Raw genomic sequence first — 17,903 nt, 5'->3', positions numbered from 1 at the left:
AGAAACCAAAGCGGGGCGTGGACAGTCTGCAGGTGTCTGCTGGGGCAGGAGCAGCGGTGCCCAGCGCAGCCGGCACGGACACAGCCACCGGGGCCGGGATGGCCGGGGCAGCTGCGGGAAAAGTGACTGAGGATGGGACAGCGGGGGTGCCCAGTGCGGGCACAGCAGCCGGGGCTGGGGCAGATGGAACCCCCGGCAGGGCCGGCGGGGTGCCCAGTGCGAGCCACGCGGCTGCAGCCGGGGCAGGCGGGACCCCCAGCGGGACATCTGCAGCAGGCGGGGGCCAAGCAGGAGAGGAGGGGGGAACACTTCTAAAGGGTCCCAGCTTTTCTCTTTCTTTTTTTCTTCTTGTTTTATCTTTGAGATTTCTGATATTTCTAGAATTTTTACTCTCTCAGAGTTTGTGTCCCCCATCCAGCATGCTGCATATTCTTTCTCCTCTGCATTAAACGGTTCTTTTGAATTTACAAACACGTTTAAAGCCTGACAAATCCAAGTTTCAAAAGAACCATATCTAGGCCAACAAACGTGGTCAGATCTTACTTCCTTGTTTGCCCATTCAATCATGCAAAAATTAATCATCTTTACTCTATCCTTTTCTCTTGTACTTGGGGTAATATCCCAATTAGCTAACATAACTCCCAAAGGGCTATCTTGGGGTATTTCTTCTAGCAATTTCTTTTTACCTTTGTTTTTCCCCAAACCCGACTTACTGGTTTTCTGCCCCTTTTTTTTTTTTTTTTTTTTTTTTTTTTTTTTTTTTTTTAATCAATTTATTTCTACCAACCCAAACACTACCTTCTTCCCCACCTCTTCCCAGGCACTGAAAACCCTTTTTCTTAACAATACAATATTATACAATACCATACAACACAATAAACTTTTCCCCCCCCCCAAAAAAATAAAATTAAACATAGATTCAACAACATTTTCCTTCCTCCATTTCCACCCGCTCTTTTTATTTCTTTGTCTCTTCTCTGCTCTTCCTGAAATCTTACACTTTAAACCAGAAAAAAAACCAAAACAGCTCACTATCACAAATGCTTACTCACAATCTCACAAAAAAATTGTCTTGGGGCTTAACAAAACAAAAGCTATAACTACAGGGTGCCCCCCCCCATTCCCCTTTAATTGCGACTAACCCCAGCACCACTCTGCATTCTACTTGCACATCTGGCTTTAGAAAGAGCTCTCTGATAGCCTCACACCAGTCCTTAACCCCTCACCACAACACAAACAACCTAATACAGTCCACTTCCTTCTGAACAAACTAAAATCAACTATTTAAAATAACAATTACACATTTATTTACTCACATTCACTCACGTCTATTTTACTCACTCTCACTCATTTTTACTCAAAGCTAAACAACAATAAAATACGTTTTATTTTCAAGTTACTGATATCTTCCCATGGGTATTATAAGGCCTTGGATGTTTTAGGTTTCTTTGCTGTACCCCTCAATCCAGCACTGTTAACCCTGGATGCTCTTGGCTGTACCCCTCAATCCAGCACTGTTAACCCTGGATGCTCTTGGCTGTACCCCTCAATCCAGCACTGTTAACCCCGGATGCTCTTGGCTGTACCCCTCAATCCAGCACTGTGTTGGGGATCCCCGCTTTTATCCCGTTTTCCCAGTGGATTGTGCCAGGAAAACCCTCGGCTCCCTTTCCCGAGGGGCTCACCCCTCCCCTGAGACCCAGTCCCAGTGACCCCGGGGATATTTTGCAACCCCCCGCTTTCCGCTCCCCCAAAGATTACTTACAATCCCTTTTCTTCTTTGGGTCTTCGTGCACAAGAATTATGGAGCAAATACCGCGGTTTACGGAGCCTTTTCCCTTTCCTTTGCTTTATTTCTTCTCCTTCTTGTCCTCGGGGTATTTACCTGCAGCCACTGCTGACTCACACCAGGGGAAACGGAGCGGGGTCCGCTGAACTCAGCAGGGTGCGCGCTTTTTCCCACTCAGGATCCCTCGGTGCTCTTCAGAGGCGAGGTGTTTATCCCGGACAAAGAGCCCCCAGTTGTGAAAAACGAGGTTCACATAATTTTTATAGAATTTAAAAGTTTAATAAAAAAACAATTAGGAGAAAAAAATAAAGTATACAGATACGGCCGTGTGTCTCTGCATTCAGCTAAGAGAGCACACCTTACTAACAAAGGATTGTCCCTTAAAAACAGAACCCTACTACATATCCATAATTTCTCATACATATTCATACATTCTTCTTAGGATCTTTGGTGTTCTTCTGTTTAGTTTTCTCTTGCCCCCTTCCCAATAGATCAGTCTTCTTGGCAGCATTGAGATTTACATACTCTGATACCAGGAATGCAATAAATTCCTCCTCCTCAGACCTCTGGTCACTGCTGTCTTCATCTGGATAAGATAGTTTACAAATGCAGGAGTTCTCTAGCTATTTTTCCTCAGTCTTTGGGTTATACAAACAAAAGCAGTTTTTATTTTAATACTATGCCATAACCTAACATATATGTATTATACTACTATTTCTAAATTTCATCAATAACAGAAAAAAAGAAAACTATATTAATACAACAAAATTTCTCATTCTTATACACATAACATTCATTTTAATATTTGCGAAAAGCCAACAATATAAAATGTATCTATAACACTGGGCAAGATATTAACCCTTTCAATACAGAGATGAGACCTACAAACCTTGTTCATCTCTCCAGGGACAGAAAAGGACAGAGTAACAACATGCAAAAAAACCCAACATTAAAACATCAAAGTCAGTAAACAAAAAAGACAAACCTTAGATAGAAAAGAAATGAAAAAATGGCAAGTGAAACTAAAATATTATTATAGTAAAGCCATAGAAATAAACAATGATATACTAAAACATCTCCTTTAATTCATGAAAAAAAGTTGTCGTGGTTTTAAACCAGTAATTAACAAAAAGGGGAAAAAAAGGAATTATTTATTTCTTGCTGTGAGATATGGATTAAAATAAGAGCAAACTAGGCATAAAACTTAAAAGGAATAAAGAAGAGTTTATTGACAAACTACAAGAATAAGAACACCAGAATAAACTTTTAGAAAAACCTTTTCATTTCTCACTGCTCACTATTCTTTTGTTTACATGATAACAGAGACAAAAACTGTATAATTTTGATGGTTTAAACAGTTCTAATTCTTTCTATAGTCTTTTCCTCAGTTTCTGTAGAGAAACAGAAGTTCCTTTCTGTTAATTTATGGAGTTTGTCACAAGAAAACTATTTTTGTTATAGTTTCTCGTTTCTCTGATATCAGCTGCTCAGAGCTACTGTTATTAAAGCCCACCCCTCCCATTCTACATCACTGAAAATGTGTTATGGGTCATGAGTTTGAAGATAGCATTTTTAAGGATAAGTTAGTCAAAGGCAAAAAAGTATTCTTCATCTGCTTCTGTGAGCTTCACTAAGAAACAGTTTTTCTCATTGCCTCTCAAGGCTTCAAATTTCTCAGCACTTCACTATACCACAATTACTTCACTTATTACTTAAATTTACACTTTGAACACCTTATTCCTCTCCATACTCTATTATGAATTAAAGGGGTTTTTCTCAAGACTTCATTGTCCATTTCCATAGTTTTAACAGAAAGATATTTCAGCTTAATTAAAGCATCTCCTTAATTCTCTACCTTTCTTGAAGTCTCTTTTCTTTCTTGCCACTAGTAGTTTATAAAGTCTCTTTTCATGTTGATTACTTTCCTTTTCTCTCTCTGGATGAAAAGATTAATCTGCAAGTCTCATCTGGATAAGAAAGAGTTAAAATCTTGCCCAAGCTTTTTGTAGATGGTTCGGTGATCTCTGCTGAACAGGAGCTGGAGCCGTCTGCGCTGGAAAGTTCTTCATAGCTGCTTTTAGAGAGCGTGGTCTCTGTCTTTGCTTGCTGCAGGCTCAGAGTTTCTTTCCTCTTTCACTCAGCAGTTTTCTAGTGAATGTAGTTACAGCAAAACCTCCAGCTGAACCAGAGATCGGGCCGAGCCCGGCCCAGCCCGACCTAGCTCGGGGCAAGCCTCATCTCCCGGCCGGGAGACGAGAGACGCGGCGGGCCCGGCTCGGCCCCGGCCCGGCCCCTGCCCAGCCACATGGCTTGGGCAGGGAACCGGAGGCCAGCCGGAGCTCCGCCACGCTTTACAGTCAGGAAAACAAAGGAGCACCACAGACTTCTGGGTGTACACTTTAAGGTGGGGTTCACGAGTTGATTCTACTTTTCAATGGCTAAAACTGCTGTCAATTCTCAGCAATGACCGATAATTGGTCAAGAGAAAAGACTCCCAGGAGACCCCAGCAACTTTAACTTTCTTAAAGGTAAAGGAACTTTATGACAAAAGTATAAAAAAATAAAGTATACAAATTGTAAGGAAAAGCATCCATTAATGAAACCAAACAAATGTTAAAGTAACTGTAATCCCATAAAAAGTTTGAACAGAAAAATAACTAAAAACAATAAAATGTCCTTTGCCTCCAGGGAGAGAAGAAGAAACCTTCTGTTTCCAAAGATGATCACAAAAACAGAAGAAGAAAACATTTTCCTTCAAACAACTCATCCTTAAAATAACACCCCATGAATTCATAACCCATAGACACACCTCTAGGAGGGCTGTAAAAATGAGAAAAATGTCACGATAGAAAAATTTTTTCCCAGATGGCTACTCTTTGTAAAACTAAAAAACCACAAAAAACCTGTTTCTTGTAAAAAGGTCTCCATGATACAATAAGAAAAGACTCCTCTCCCTACAAAATCTAATAAAAAACTCTTGTGTAATGAATACTGTTTAAACATCCCAAGTTCTATCTCTATGCTGTCAGTTAAAAAAAAAAAACAACCACAAAAGTTATTCAGGAGAAGAAAGGCGTTCTGAAAGTTTTATTCTCGTATCTCATTCTTGTAGTCCTGTTAATAAAGTTTCTTTAATCCTTTTAACTTTTAAGCCTGTTTTGCCCTTCTCCTAATCCATATCTCACAGTGAGAAATGAGTAAGTGCCCTGGAGATTTCAGCCAGCGCTAAACCCACCACATTATTTAGTGCATTAACCAAAAACTCAAATTATCCAATCTAAGGCACTGCACCAGGCTGAAGCTGAGGATCCCCAGCCAAGCTCAGAGGGAGGAGAACACAGCATTTGTGGGATCCTTTCCAGTCTGACTTGCTTTAGCTGCACCCTGGGGGAGGAGAGAGCAGGAGAAGGGTTGGCTGAGTCCTCTCCCCTCTGCCTTGCCCTTCTCTGCTGGATCCTCAGTTCATCCCACACCCACCCCAAGACTCCATCCCCATCCTACTGGTGCTGACGGGATTAAAGGAGATAAAGAGGAGATTAAAAAGAGAGAGAGGAGAAGAAAGAAGTTTAAATGCAGTTTAAATATGAAAGAAATGCATATGTTAGTGACTGCTGAGAGTTCAAAGGGAGCTGAAGGGTTTGTGAAGGGACAGGAGCCCGTGAAGGGCTCAGGAGCTGCTGCTGCCGGGAGGGAGGAAATGCACCAATGGCTCCCAGCAGAGTCTGTGCTTTGAGGCTCTTTCCCAAACAGCTGCAGGAGGGAAAGCAGCTGAGTTTGGAGGAAGAGTTTTCTGCTGAGGTTTCCTGTTTGGAGCTGTCACAAGCTTGAGCTGCTCAAGGGAAAGGCGGCTCTGCTTCCAGCAGGGCCCAACTGCACGGGAGCACAACTTGGTTCCCTGGCCCTGAGCCAACGGGCAGCAGCAGCTTCTGTTCCCTCCTGGCTCTTGTGTCATTTCCAGCAGCACAAGACACACCAAGAAAAGCTCCTCCAGAACATGCCATGATCAACACAACCTGATTTCATTGCATGAAGGAGCTCTGACAGTCCCACGGGCTCAGGTTTGTTTGTCAGTGAACAGAGCAGGGAAAAGCACAGACACATTCCCTGCACAGGGAATTCACAGGAGGAAAGTGCAGCGCTGGAGGATGTGCTTGGATACAACGTTCCCACGGCAGTTTTGGGGATAAAATCGTCAGCAGAGAGAAAAGAAAAAGTCCTACCAAGGGTGGGCTGGGGAGGGCTGGTGCTTCCCGGGAGGCTCCCAAAGATCAAGAGGACAAACCCCAGACCTTGTCCAAGGTCCGAGCTGGGTCTGAGCCAGAAACCAGGGGGTGGCAGAGCCATTGCTGCTGAAGGGCTTCAGATTGCCAAAGCTAAAGTGTCCAGTATCAAGGAACAACTTGAGGTTACGGAATTCCCAGGGCCCACGTTCCATCCCCTCATTTCAAGCTGAAAGCAGAGCTCCACTTGTGACTCTGCTTTTTAATAATGAATGTAAAAATTCAACAAAATTCCCTTAGAAAGACCCCATGAAGGTTCACACTGTGAGAGCTCACTCGAGGCAGCCCCAACTCCTGCCCTGGTTCAGTCCTCGTCAAGCCCACTGTGCTTTCCAGCTGCTTTGCTCCAGTTCCTCCCAAATCACCATGAATTCCACTGAACTGAAACAAATCCAAGTCCTCGTGGTTCGGGTCAAGGGCAGGGAGAGGTCCCTCCAAACCTCCCTGGGAATCACCCCAGAGCCCTCAGCCTTCCTTGTGCCCATCCCTGAGACCTTCTAGTAGCTCCCGTGGCTCTCCCAGTCCATCCCAGCCTCTCCCAGTCCATCCCCGTCACCCCAAATGCCCCCCTGGTCCATCTCGCCTCTCGTGGAGTCCCTCGCCCCTCAGCCAATCAGAGCGCGTCTCTCTGATGACTCATCAGTTGCCGGGCAGATCCACAGAGCCGAGAGCCCCGCGCTGGACTCGGCCTCCCAGTGCCGCGCACTTCATTCCCAGTCCCTCCCAGTGCCACCACAGTCCCGCCCAGTGCCACCACAGTCCCGCCCAGTGCCACCACAGTCCCGCCCAGAGGCCCCAGAGTCACTCCCATTACTTTTTAGCCCATTCCCAGTCTATTCCGAGTTCATTCCCACTTCACTCCCAGACCTCCACACTCTCTTCCAGTGTCCCAGTATCTGCTCTCATCTCTTTCAGTGCCACCCCAGTCCCTCACAGTCCATTCCCAGTCCCTCCCAATGCCACACCACTCCTCACCCATCTCTCCCAGTTCCCCTCCAGCTGATCCCAGTCTGTCTCTGCTCTCTCCCAGTGCCCCCACAGTGTCCATCTCGCTGGTGCCCTCGAGCTCCCAGCCCGGCCCCGGCCGCCTGCTCTGCTCCCTGATGGATTTCTCCCCTGCCCACATCCAGCTGAGCTGCTCCCAGGGCCAGCAGCAGCTCTCGGGCCACGTGCTGGCCACTGCCGTGCTCCCCAGCGGGGACTGGAGCCAGCAGCTCCTGGTGCTGCTGGAAACCGCCCCCGGCAATGCGGGCTCAGCTCCAGCTGCCAGGTGGAGCACGTCAGCCTGGAGCACCCCCTGAGCCGGCACTGGGGCACGGCCCGGCCCCCACAGCGCCGGGGGCAACGGGGGAGGCATTGGGGGGGCCCAGAGGGGGATTGGGGTGTGCTGGAAGGAACTGGGAGGGAGTTTGAGATAGACTGGTTTAAACTGGGGAAGGGATTGAGGTGCTTAGGATGGCTGGGAAGGGGATTGGATGATGTTGGGGAGGGTGGGATGGGGTTCAGGAGGTCCTGGTGGACACTGGGAGGGAGTTTGGGGGTGCTGGGTGTCACTGGGAGGGATTTGAGTGAGCCTGGAGGAGCTGGAAGGAGATTGAAGATTGGAAAGCAGGGATTGGGATGAGGTTGGTTGAGCTGGGAAGAGACTGGGAGGAGCCTTGATGAGTCCTGGTGGGGCTGGAAGGGACTGGGAGAGGGTCTGGGTGTCCTGGGGCAGTGGGGGGAAATTGGGAGGGGGCTCTGGTGGGTCCTGGGGAGGCTGGGAAGAGACTGGGAGTGATTTACCAAAATAGCGATATTGATCCAGTATCAACATCAATCTGTTAATGGACAAAAAAACCTCTCCAACAGTTTAAAGTTACAAAGTGGATGTTTAATCACAGCACCGGGTGAGTGTGGAAGTCACCCCTTAATACGCACTGCAAGTTGACAAGATACTCCAGTTTCTATTTATTTACAAAAGTCTTGAATATCCAAAATATGAACACATATTCACAATGCTAACACTTGACATTCCCCACCTTGGATTAAAATGCACGGCAGTGATTTTAAAAAGTCATTACGCCTGCATGGTGGGCTCCCTAATTTGAGGAGGGGTTGCTTTGGCAAGAAGGGGTCATCAAGAGATGAAGGAAAACCGCTCTTCCTCACTCTCACCTTTCTATCTTTACAATGGTTGACGTTACAACTGATACTTGGTACAACTCCACTTTCCTCCTTTGTGACTTTGAAATGGGTTTCCAGATGTAAGGTCTGTGATCTTCCTGAACCTGTTTATCAGTTTCTCTTGTCTCACTATAAGCACAGCTGTACAAACATACAATGAAAAGTAATTTTTTACCTCAGTCCAGGATTGATTATCTCAAATTGTGCTTCTCACTTAATCATTAACTACTTCCAGCAAGGCCCATCTCTAGCCAAGATCTCTAATTTTTCTCTAATTCTTAATTGTTTAAAATTAGTGACTCCAAAGGAGGTTTTAGAGGGTCCTGGATGGGCTGGGAGAGACTGGGAGGGTCCTGGGTGGAGCTTGAGGTGTCTGTGAAAGGTTTTGGGGGTCCTGACCTCTGCAGACCCCCAGGGATGCCATCAAACGCTGCCCACAGCAAGATGCTGATGGGGATTGGAGTCTCCGTGTTGGGCTTCGTCTTCCTGGCACTGGGGCTCGGCTTCGGCCTGTGCAGGAAGGTGAGGGGGGGTCCCAGGGGTCGTGTCCATCCCCCCCACAGAGCGTGTGTGCTCCCCTCTGGGCCCCCAATCCTGATGTCACCCCCTTTTCTCTGCCCACACAGCTCCTGAGGCAAAAGGTTCTCTAGGATTTAAAGTCAACAATTCCCATTGTCATTCTGTATCCTGTTGGATTTTCATTCCCCTGCTTTCATCCAGGTGCCCACAGGGAGCCAGGAAGATGTGGAGCCTCCCAGCCAGGTGTCTTCCCAACACGGATCACCAGGACCACGGATCACCAGGGCTCTGCCCAACGGGGGTCACTGGGGATCATCCAACGCCGATCCTCCCATGGGGGATGGAGCTGGAGCAGCGCACGAAGCTCTTCCCGCACTCGGGGCACTCGCAGGGCTTCCCTTACTGGTGCCTCCGTTGGTGTCGGGTCAAGGCTGAGCTCTGTGAGAAGCTCTTCCCACACTGGGGACACTCGTAGGGCCTCTCCCCACTGTGGATGCGCCGGTGGACGGCGAGGTTGCCGTTCTGCTTGAAGCCCTTCCCGCAGTCGGGGCAGCGGAAGGGCCTCTCCTCTGTGTGAATCCGCTCATGTACGAGGACATGGGAGCTGCGCTGAAACCTCTTCCCACACTCGGGACACTCGTAGGGCCTCTCCCCAGTGTGGATGCGCTGGTGTGCCCTCAGGTTGGAGCTCTGACCAAAGCTCTTCCCACATTCCAAGCAGGTGTAGGGCCGTTCCCCTGTGTGGATCACCTGGTGTTTCATCAGGTCGGAGATCTCTCTGAAGCTCTTCCCACATTTCCCACACTCATAGGGTCGTTCCCCAGTGTGGATCCTCTGGTGATTCCAAAGGCTGGAGCTGTGGCTGAAGCTCTTCCCACATTCCCCACACTCGTAGGGCTTTTCCCCAGTGTGGGTCACCTGGTGCCGGATCAGGCTAGACCTGTAGCTGAAACCCTTCCCACATTCCAAGCACTTGTGGGGCTTCTCCCCCAGCTCTGAGCTCTGGCTGGATCTCTGGCTGTGTTCCTGGCACTGGGGGGATCTTTCCTCCTCGCAGCTCCTTGGACTGGGTTTGCAGCCCCGACTCGTGCGGCATCTCTGGGGCTTTTTCTCCTCCTCTTCCATCTGGACCGAGTTTGGGAATGAAAATTCCAGATTAGGAGGAAAAAAAGAGAGGAGAGTGCTTTGGGCTGGGGGTTCCTCCTTGCCCAAGGTCATCTAAGAAAGTCAATGGGCATCTTGTGTCTGTAACAAACCAAAACACCAAGATTCAGCCCAAACATCCTCCAAACATCAAAACAAAGATGAAAAACTACCCAAACACCAAATTCAGGCAAAACCCCCTGCAGAAGAGATAGATTCAGCCCCTGCAAAAAGACAAAGCACCAACATTTAGCCCAATAAAGCTCAGAAACACCAAGATTCAGACCTGTGAAAACTGCGGCGGATCCCCCTCCACAGTCACCTGCTGACTGTGGGCAGGGCAACGCTCCTGGGACTGCACACACAGAGAGGGTGGAAACTTGTGCTGCTTCCTCTTCCTGCTCCTCCTCCTCCTGTGTCCCAACTCTTCCTCACACTCCTCTTCCTCCTATGCCTGCACAATCCCACCTTCTCCTCCCAAGTGCAACCTTTGACCATTTTGTTCTTACTCTGCTTCTCCTTCCCTTCTCCTCCTGCCCCCAGGCCCAGCACCCACTGCCGCCTCCCTCTTCCCCCCCAGTCCCACAGCATCCCACCGCAGGGGCACGGATGGAGCTGGGCCAGCTCGGCCTGGGGCAGCGCTGGGCTCTCGGCCGCTTCCGCCCGCACTCGCTCCCCACTGCAGCCGCTCCCGCCACCACAGCGCGGGGGGGCCCGGCCTTGGCGCTCCCCCCTCCCACCTCCCCAAATTCCCCTCAAGGGGGGCGCCAAGGCCCGGGGGGGAGGGGCGCAGCTGGGCTCCAGCTGGGGAACGCTGGCAGCTGCGGCTCTGCCTGGACACTGATGAGTCATCAGCGCCGCGCGCTCTGATTGCCTCAGCCCTGCCTGAGCCCTGCGCCTGCACCAAGGGGGGACACCCTGCTCCAGGGGGGATGGCCCCAAAACGGGGGAACCCCAGCAAAGGAACAACAACAAAGGCTCTTTACAAACTGATCCCGTCAACCTCATTGCACATAGGGCCAGGGACGTGGACATAAGGAAGTGACAGGAGGAGCCATCAGCTGCACAAAATGTTATTAATTGATGACACAGACTGCTGCTCAGCCAAGGTCCTGCTAAATTCATGAACTTCCAGTAGAAAAACAAAGACTTAACACAGCCATCAATATCCTTAGCTATACAAAAGTGGTGTGCATATTAAGGGGGTATGTAGGAGGTGCATTGGGAAGTCTGTACCTCTCCAGTACTTCAGCCAATGGGGAAAGGGAGAGGGAGATGTGGCCAAGAAAATTAGGATGAAAAGGAGGCTGTGTCTGCCAAAAACAGGAGAGACACCATGGAAATTGTCCCATGGCCTCTCCCTTTTTTATGAATGAAATTACTGTTACAGGACTCCTCTGTCTTCCTTGTGGACAGAAACCTCTGGGGATGTCAATTTTTCCACACACCTTGGGGCTCCTCCGCAATTCCTTCCACCGTCCGGGCCTGCGGGCACTGAGTGCAGCTGAAGGTGCCTCACCCAGTTTGGGGGATCGGCTCCCTCGGCTGGCGGCGGCACCGGGGATTGATTGGGTACCCGAGAGTGAGCAGGAGACAGACGAGGGACGGATCAGGGGGGCTCTCAAGAGTCGGCAGGGAGAGAGCACTGAAAATCTCAGCAGTGACTACAGTGGGATCTTCGGGGAGTGAACATGGCAGGGCATCCAGGGAGGGGACAAAAGGGAAAGCCACAATGGGGTCCCAGCAAAAGGGATGAGGATCCCAAAATATCTCTGAAGGGTCCCTTGGGAGCATGTGGAGGTCGTCTGCACATTCTCCCAGAGGGAATTAAGGACATGGACACCCAGGCGGGCAAATAAGAGAAATTGAGAAAGGATTTAGACAACAGGGGATGGATGGTGTTGGTGTGCTGGGAAGGGATTGGCGGAAGGGGAGTGTGCAGGAATGTGCTTAAGGCAAGAAAGAGCAGAAGGAATCTATGGGGTAAGAAAAAGGATGATGGAAAGGAAAAGGAAGAGAAAAATACTGAGGATTGGGATATGTTTCAGAAGGGTCTTATCCTCAGAATTTGCCAGCTGACTCAGATCCTTTGTATCCCAGTTTTCCAGGACAGGAAAACAAGGAGGTGAGGATTTCAGGGGGTTTCTCTGAGCTGGGAGCGGCAGGAGCGGGCGCAGAGCTGCGGCACCGGGAGCACGGGCTGGGGGCCTGTGGGGAGCTGTGGGGCCGGGCCGGGGCTGTGGGGCAGCCGGGGCTCAGCGCCGGGCGCTGCCTGACCCCAGCACCCCCCGGGCAGGGCCGGCAGTGGCCCCCGGCCCCCAGGAGGCTGCGGGACGCCCCGGCCGCTGCCCGGCCCCGTGGAGCTGCCGGCCCTGCCCGCCGGGGGGGCCGCCTTTGGACACTGCGGCAGGACAGGGACCGGCTCTGGGATACGGGCTGGGGAGGGGAGCCTCAGCACAGCCAGCACCAGGAAGGAACAGCTCACAAATGGGGATTAGACCTGCAAGGATCCAGATGATCTTGAAAGCATTTTGTGCTGGGTCCCTGCAGAAAGGAAGGATTTTGCAGAAAGCTCAGCAGCTGCCACAGGATGAGCACCCACAGGCACTGAGGGGGGCTGCAGCAGGGCCACAAGAAGCCCCTGCAGCACTTGCTCCCAAAGGCTCAGCAGCTGAATGCAGCAAGGGATGAGCAAAAGGCCAAGCTGAAGGCAAAGGCCATGGCACAGTTCCTACAGCCCCTGAGGGATCAAGCCCAGGGCCCAAGGGGGCCCCAGCACCCAGGGGACACCTTCGGCCACAAGCACCTGGCACAGGCATTGCCCTCCTGGCCAGGGGACAGCCCACCCAAACTGCCCCTGGCAAGGAATCAGCCTTCCAGCTGCAGGGCACAAGGACACTGCAAGCACAGACAGGAGCACCCTCAGCACCAGCAAGTCCAGCCCTTGATGGACACGGATTCTTAGCGGTCTCACAGCTCCCATTCCACCAGGGACCCACCACACTGCAGCCCTTGGGAACATCCAGGGTGGCTCTGGATCCAGAGGAGACCTTTCCTGATGGACACAGGGGCCTCTCCATCCACTCGGAATCTTACACCTAAAGGTGTTAGGGAATATTTTAATTATTAAGGCACTAAGTGCGAAAGATGAGTGGGTGTGTTTTATTCAGACACTATTAGCAGATGTTGGGGATGGGTTTGAAATGCAGGAATTTTTATTTGCCCACAATTCTGATTGTAATTTACTGGGAAGGGATTTGATGGCTAAATTGGGAATGCAGATTAATGTTGCAAAAGATGATACAGAGGCTGGTTCTGTTGTACCTCTGGGTCAAATGTCTGGCAGAGCCACGGCTGAAGTGAGCCCAGAAGTGTGGGCAGCCTCAGGGAAATTGGCAAAATTAGATATGGAGCCTCTCCAAATTTCCCTCAAGCAACCAGGACAAGAGGTGTTGAAAAGCAATCCCCTGTTCCAAGGCAGGGAAGGAAGGGCTCACAGCCTGTCTCTGAGTCCTGCTCAAGGCACAGCTTGGGGAGCCAGGGATGGCTGCCTAGAATGCTCCTATCCTGCCAAACAAGAAATCCAATGGAATCCACAGAATGCTGCAGGACCCAAGAAGAAGAAATGAGATGATGAAACCGAGGCACCCCACACTCTCAGATCCTTACACCATCCTCAACCAGGTGCCCTCCTCACACTGCTGCCATTCAGAGCTTGATGCAAAAGATGCTTTCTGGGGATCTGCCCACTCCCAGAGGATGCAAACAGAATTCTGCCTTGGGCTGGCAACAAGAGATAGAAGGGAAAATGCTCAAGACATGGACGGTCCTTCTGCAGGGATGCACGGAAGCACCGGCCTGATTGGGGCAAGCCTTGCAGGAAATATCAAAGGAATTGATCTCACCCCCAGGGACTGGCTTAATGCAGGATGTGGATGACTTGATCCAGTCAGGAGGACAAGGAGAAGAGGTAGAGGAAGCCTCTGTGAAATGGCTTCATTGTCAGGCAAAAAAACAGCTCAGAGTATCTGAAAAAAAAGAAAGAGCAAATGGTAGAGAAAATGGTTAAATATTTGAGACCTATTTTGACTGAAAATTTGTCTTGTATTGACCCTGAGAGGGTTCAGGGAATCTCAGAAATAATGTTACCCAGGACTAAAATGCAGCTGGAACAATTCTTAGGATAATTAAGGAAATGCAGGAGCTGGACTGAGGATTCTCTCTTCTAGCCTGAACATTGTATGACTTTTCTAGCCCCAGATAGCCTCAATGTTATGGAGTGGACACAAGAAAGAAAACAAAACTTAACAAAATGAAAAATATAAAATGATTGATGCCCCAGCCATGGCTCTTCCAGACTCAGAAATCTGAATTGCAAGGGAATATTAAACAGGCCACCCCTGAGCCTGCACTGAAGGCAACGCAGCAGCAGCCAGGGCTCCCCAGCGGGGGAAGCCCCTGGGCCTGCCCACAGATCCTCTGCTCAAATCCTCGGCCTGGGCACCCTCCTTTGCCATCTCCAGCCACTGCGGGACAATCCTTGCTCTCACTCTTGCAGCTTCAGCCCTTTCTGTGCCTGCCCTCGCCACAGCTGCTGGGGAAGGCACCGGGACAATTCCACTCTGCCTCTCAATTCCACTCACACTCTGCCCTGCCTGGGATTAGCTGCTGCCAAAATAGACCAACTTGAAAATGGCATTAAATCTTATTTCTCTAAAGGGACATGGTTTGCCTTTGCCTTGGGGAAAGGAAATTTAAAGGTGTCTTTTAAGGGATGTTCCAGCACTCAGCAGAGATGAAATTAACATCTCAACAGACTGGGAATAGCCCAAAAGATTCCCACCAAGATAACGACCATCAACAAAACATCCACACCCAGCAGCAAACATCAACCAACATCCACCCCAGACACTGCCCCAGGCACAGCTGGAGACACCTGGGCTGGAAAAGGCTGAGCAGGAAATCCAGGAGTGCCCACCTAATTCACATCACAGGCACAGAAATCCGGCTGCAACAGGAAACCAAATCCTAACAACTCCACACCTTCAAACCAATGAACATTAAACCAAGGGATTTCTATGGGGTCAGACTGTATAAAGTTTTGGAAAAATCTAGTCAAACTCATGTGTCATGGAATGATTTTCTCTGCACACCCAGCCTATGTGTGCATGAAATTATTCCTGTTGCACATCCTGACCAGAATCAAGTAACACCTTATTTCTCTAAAGACACTGTTAAAGAGGTTTTGCTTTTCACAGTTTCAGTGAAAGGATTACACTGTTAGAATAATTTTTCATAATAATTTTACTTCTATATTGTTCGTTCTGTTTGGGACAATGTTGTGAGAATCACATTTTAATTTTAGCAGAAGAAAAAGAAAACACTTGATTGCTTTGTAATTTTTCTTTTTATGTTTGTGTGTGATTCGTAGTGATGGCAAAATGATGGTATGAGTTATCTTATGTTCACCTTTAAGCTGCACTTTGAAAAACTAGAAGAGCTTTAAAGGTGACCCTTTAACTCGTAAACCATTAATAGAATATTTTTTGTCACAAAAAGAAAAGGACTAAAAGCACCAGCAGGGAATTGGGGAGAACACTTGAATCACCCACAGCTGCCCTGGAAGAGAAGCTTTGTTCCAGGCAGCCAGGAGAGAAGCTTTAGAAATGCAAATTAACACTCCTGGGACAAAGCCTGCACAATGGCCCAGGGGCTTCCTGCCGGCAGGAGGAATTGGAACAATTCCCTCTGTCCCTCAGCCCAAGCTCTGCCTGCTTGCACAGATGGAATTTGCACAGCTAAAGGCACAGCCCATTGTGAGGATATCTGACTCTGCAACACAAATTGGTTAAGCTGCAAAGGAAAACAGAAAATAGAGAATGTTGTGAAAATTTCAGTAAAACAAGTGGGGGGGAATCATCCCTGTCCCCACTCCAACATGTGCTGTCTCTGTCTATGTTATATAGGCTGTATCAGACCACTGGGGTTTATTTGCCACCACAAGTTCAGGGAAATCAGTTGGGAATCCAAGTATGTGATGATTTAATGAGAGAAAAGCTGACAATTGATGCAGCTGTGGCTGGAGTGAAACAGAAATTAAAAATTAGGAAATAAACACAAAGAAATGCTTGACTAAAAGGGGGGTTGGACAAAAACCATACCCTGACAGTCTGATCCACAAGAACAAGAAAAGAGTCAGACTGCAAGTTAAGATAAGGAGCCAGAATACACAAACAAGATGCAAAGACAAAGGCACCACAAGATAAAGGAGATTCTTTAGACCCTGTGCAGGAAAGAAGGGATTTAAAGTTCCAAAAGGTGGCCAGAGGAATGAAAGCGGCATGGAGTTAATTGTAATATGAAGTGAGGACAAGCAGAGTTAAAAAATGAATATGTTTTAGGCATATCTTGTAAACCTAGTCTGTAAAAGATAAAAAGAGAAAACCAAATCAAAGAGGTGTGCATGCTTTTCAGAGGAGATATCCCCCATGCATCTCAGCGCTGAATAAATTCATACCTACTCTTATAACTACTCTGCGAGTTATAGAGCTCTTTTTATTTCGCATATCCGGAGGGAGCACCCAAAACTGGGGAAAAGACGAACGATCACCAGAACAAATCCTGCAACACCATGGATTAGACCCTGGGAACGCTGATGAATTCATATCAGGTACCAGAGAAACCATTTATCATTTCAATGGCATAATTAGATTACAGGATGTCATTGAAATAATAACCAACCAGACAGCTCCAGCTCCTGACCTTCCCCCACACCAATCCACTCAGATGAGGAACACAACATTTCACCATGAGATGGGATCACATTATCTTTTAGCAGAAAATCGAGGCAGAGTTTGTGGAAAAGTTAAGTAACTCAAACTACTCTTGGCAAATAGACAGCAATGGAAAAGTAGTAAAACAGATAACGAAGGAAACAGCAAAGCAGCTCATGTACTTGTCCAAACGTGGAAAGGATGGGAATGGGACACGGTTTTGTGCTTCCCTCACAGACCATGGGTTAAACAAATGCTGTTTCTCCTCTCATGTGCTACAGCAACTCTCATCTTTTTACCATGCACCACACCTTGCTGAGTGCAGCTCATTCAGCAGCTGAGCAAGGGGATGCAGGTGGCAGCCAGGCCTCCTGAGCCACAAACGGCTACAAAAGGACAGAGAATGAGGGCACTGAGAGCAATCCCAAAACCAAAGAACACCCAGGAAGAAAAAACACAGGCAATGAGTGAATCTGCTTGGAGACAGGGCCAGGGACTTGCACATAAGGAAGGAATGGGAGAAATAATCAGTTTCAGAAAATGTTACTAATTGACAAGGACTGCTGCTCAGACCATGTCCCAACACATTCCTGAACTTCCAGAAGAACAAACACTTCACAGAGCCAGGAATATCGGGTGTTATACAAAAAGGACATGCAGCAGGCGGATCGGGAAGGCGGAACCTTCCAAGCACCTCCGCCAGTGTTGGGCAAAGGGACAGGGACATGCGGCCGGGAAAATCAGGACAAAAACGAGGCCGCGTCCTCCAACAACTGGAGAGAGCGCACGGCAAATGGCCCATGGCCTCTCCCTTTGGGCAGCAATAAAGTCACTCGCACACCACTCCTCTGGCTCCTTGGGCCACACAAACCTCTGGCGCCGGGAATTTTCCCGCCCAGCCCCAGGCACAGCGCAGCCACCTCCGGCCTCCCGACACGAAGCGGGACGAGCCAGCGCTGCTCCGCCACCGCCTCCTGCCGAGGCCCCAGCGGCAAGGAGACCGCGGGCAGCCGCTCCCGCAGCGCCCTCAGCCCAGGGCCAACACGGGCCGGCCACGGCACAAGCCACCCGCCACAGCCCCCTGCCGCCCCCTGCCGCCCCCTCCCGGGCCCGCAGCGAGCCCCGAGCCCCCGCAGAACCGAGCGCGGCTCCCACCTGCGATGGCCGGGGCCGCCTCCGAGCTCCGCCGCCGCCTCACCGGGCTCCGGCCGCTGCTGCCGCCGCTGCCGGGCC

At 49.5% G+C, this 17,903-nt stretch overlaps 2 pseudogenes; one reads left to right on the top strand and one right to left on the bottom strand.

The window, feature by feature from the left end:
• The window catches only part of LOC131588515 (zinc finger protein 850-like), a 136,987-nt pseudogene that overhangs the window by 40,457 nt on the left and 78,627 nt on the right, over nt 1–17,903 (top strand).
• The window catches only part of LOC131588506 (zinc finger protein 850-like), a 398,523-nt pseudogene continuing 389,291 nt past the window's right edge, over nt 8,672–17,903 (bottom strand).

Source organism: Poecile atricapillus, chromosome 26 (assembly GCF_030490865.1).
Source record: "Poecile atricapillus isolate bPoeAtr1 chromosome 26, bPoeAtr1.hap1, whole genome shotgun sequence".
Classification (NCBI taxonomy): Eukaryota; Metazoa; Chordata; class Aves; order Passeriformes; family Paridae; genus Poecile; species Poecile atricapillus.
This window is presented reverse-complemented; position numbering and strand designations above follow the sequence as displayed.